Source organism: Tachyglossus aculeatus, unplaced genomic scaffold (genome assembly GCF_015852505.1).
Source record: "Tachyglossus aculeatus isolate mTacAcu1 unplaced genomic scaffold, mTacAcu1.pri scaffold_151_arrow_ctg1, whole genome shotgun sequence".
Lineage (NCBI taxonomy): Eukaryota > Metazoa > Chordata > Mammalia > Monotremata > Tachyglossidae > Tachyglossus > Tachyglossus aculeatus.
In genome coordinates this window covers 375008-378365 of record NW_024044874.1, presented here as the reverse complement: position 1 = coordinate 378365, position 3358 = coordinate 375008, and the positions used below count along the sequence as shown (strand labels likewise).

Genomic DNA, 3358 nt, shown 5'->3' with positions numbered 1-3358 from the left:
TTGTTGGGTGCTCCAGTCAATCAATCACATTTATTGAGCACTTAATGGCTGTAGAGCACTGATAATGATTATGATGATGATGATGGTATTTGTTTTGCGCTTAATTTGTGCCAAGCACTGTGGTTGTCCCATATGGCTAGAGAAGCAGCGTGGCTCAGTGGAAAGGGCACGGGCTTGGGAGTCAGACGTCATGGGTTCTAATCCCAGCTCTGGCACTTGTCAGCTTTGTGACTTTGGGCAAGTCACTTATCTTCTCTGTGCTTCAATTACCTCATCTGTAAAATGGGGATTAATAATGTGAGCCCACGTGGGACAACCTGATTACCTTGTATCTCCCTCAGCGCTAAGAACAGTGCTTGGCACATTGTAAGTGCTTAACAAATGCCAACATATATCCCCATTTTACAGATGGGGGAACTGAGGCACAGAGGACTTAAGTGACTTGCCCAAGGTCACACACTGACAAGTGTCGGGGCCGGGATTAGAACCCACGACCTCTAACTCCCAAGCCCGTGGTCTTTCCACTAGGCCACACTGCTCCACAAGCACTGTACTAAGTGCTTAGGAAAATTCAATACAACAGAGTTTGTCGACATGTTCTCTGCTCACATTGAGCTTACAATCAAGAGGGGGAAACCAACATTAATTATAAATAAATTAATTAAAGTTAGGTACATAACTTCTGTGGGGCTTAGTGAGGGGTGAATAAAGGGTGAAAATCCAAGTGAAATGCTACCAGTTGTACTAGCCTCGCTGGTTGACAAGCTCTGAACAAAGTGGAAAGAATACTAGATTCAGCATGTCTAAGCACTTAGGTTCAGAACTCTGCACAGAGTATGCACTCAGTAAATACTACTAATGGATTGGCTACCCTTGGCTGAAGGTGGGGTATAATACAAGTCACTTGGCTTGATTTTTCTTTCTGTCATATGGGACCAAGGTGTTTTAAGAATGAGTGAAACATTAGGTGGTAAAAATACAGTATGTTGTGTTCCATGGAACAGAAATGGTGCTAAGGAAATTCAATTATCCTTACCTTTTTAGGTAAACCTGTTCTCTGTTGTGCATGCTCACCGGTGTGTTCATCACCAACACTGAATCAATGGAAAAAAGGAACAATGTGACCGAATTAATTCTCTTGGGATTTACTCAGAATCCAGAGTAGCAGAAATTTTTATTTGTTTTGTTCCTAGTCATCTACCTGGTAACTCTTTTAGGAAACCTCCTTGTGGTCATAAGCATCAAGGCCAGCCATAAACTCATCTCCTCTTTGTACTACTACTTCCTCTCGCACTTATCTTTCAGGGACACCTTCTACTCTTCTTCCATCACACCCAGAATGATTTCAGACAGCCTGTCTGCCAGGAAAGTCATCTCCTATAATGGCTGTATGGTCCAGCTCTTTGTATCACACTTCTTTGGAGGGACAGAGGTCATCCTTCTCATTGTGATGGCCTATGACTGTTACGTGGCCATCTGAAAGCCCCTGCACTATTTGATCATCATGAACTGGCAGGTGTGTACCCTACTGGTGGGGGCGGCCTGGTTAATGGGCTTCTTTCATTCAGTGACTCAGATTCTCTGTCCTATTCCGGCTGCCCTTCTGTAGTCCCAATGTCATTGATCAAAACTTTCTCTGTGACATGAATCCTTTCTTGGAACTCGCTTGCACAGACATCTACGTCATGGGCCTATCGGTAGCTGCCAATGGCAGATCTGCACTATCTGTTTCCTCATGTTGGTTGTCTCCAACGTGGTCATCTAGAACTCCCTAAAAAGGTATAGTTTGGAGGGAAGGCACAAAGCCTTCTCCACATGTGGCTCTCACAACGCAGTCGTTATGCTGTTCTTTGTTCCCTGTATCTTCACCAAATGAGGCCAGTCTCCACTTTCCCAGTGGATAAAGCAGGGGCCGTATTCTATGTTTTCATTACTCCCATGTTAAACTCCTTGATCTACACCGTGAGAAATGCAGAGGTGAAAAATGCCATGAGGAAGTTATGGAGCCAAATAGTGATCTCAAGAGAGAAGTGAATCACTTTCTGGGAATTATAATAATAATAATGATAGCGTTTATTAAGCGCTCACTATGTGCAAAGCACTGTTCTAAGCGCTGGGGAGGTTACAAGGTGATGAGGTTGTCCCACAGGGGGCTCACAGTCTGCATCCCCATTTTACAAATGAGGGAGCTGAGGCCCAGAGAAGTTAAGTGACTTGCCCAAAGTCACACAGCTGACAAGTGGCAGAGCCGGGATTTGAACCCATGACCTCTGACTCCAAAGCCCAGGCTCTTTCCACTGAGACACGCCGCTTCTGTTATTTTCAGTGGGAGAAGGAAGGAACCAGCGGGTTCTTCAGATGCTTTAAAGGAAAATCACTGTGGTGTAATCTCTTCTGAAAGAACCGTACTTGAAAGTTTTAATGTATTCTGAATTGTCAGAACAATGAATGTCATTTCCTGTATGTGTTTGTCTTCCTTCTCATTATAGTACTTTCTAATGGTAATTGGAATCCTCTTAAGGGAAGAATAGAAGGGAAAACACATAATTTTGGTAAATTGGAGAACACTCAGGATTATATACTCAATATGCGAAATCAATATGTCCAGGGTGACATTGTAATGACTTTATCCATGAAGGAGAAGAGCGATTATTATTGGGATTTGGATAGACTTGATGCAGCAGAGCCAGCATTCTGTGAGGAAAGAGGGAGGAAAACCTTAGGAAACACCTGGACTTGGGAAAATCAGTAAGAATGGCCCAAGCCTGCTCAAGTGGGCCCTGCATCAGCTTTTTAATCACTAAAATAGCCACCCACTTTCAGATGAAACAAAGCTCATCTTGAATATACTCCAACACAAACAGAGCTCCTGATGGACAATATTACACATTGACAGTGAAACCTGAAAACTATTCAGATTATTGTTGTTATACATGATGTAAAATGCTTACCTGACCATCATTAAACACAATAATAATAATTAGAAGAATAATGAAAATAATGAAAACTGTGGTATTTGTTAAGCTCTTACTATGTGCCAAGTGCTGCATTGAGCCCTGGAGTGACACAAGGTAATCTGGTTGGACAGTTTCTGTCCCACATCAGGCTCAGAGTCCAAGTAGGAGTGAGAGCAGGTATTTAACCCCCATTTTACAGTTGAGGAAACTAAGGCACCATGAAGTTAAGCCACTTGTCCAAGGTCACATAGCAAACAAGTGTCAGAGGCAAGATTAGAACTCATGTCTTCTGACTCCCAGGCCTGTGGTCTTTCTACTAGACGAAGCTACTTCTCCAAATCCAATCCAAATTTAGTTTAGCAATATCATAAGGTACCAAAAATGTTAGTTAAATTGTCCAG

General features: G+C 42.8%; 1 pseudogene; it reads left to right on the top strand.

Moving 5' to 3' along the window:
* The first annotated feature begins 1102 nt into the window (after positions 1-1102).
* On the top strand, positions 1103-2034 carry LOC119923162 (annotated as a pseudogene).
* The last annotated feature ends 1324 nt before the right edge of the window (positions 2035-3358 follow it).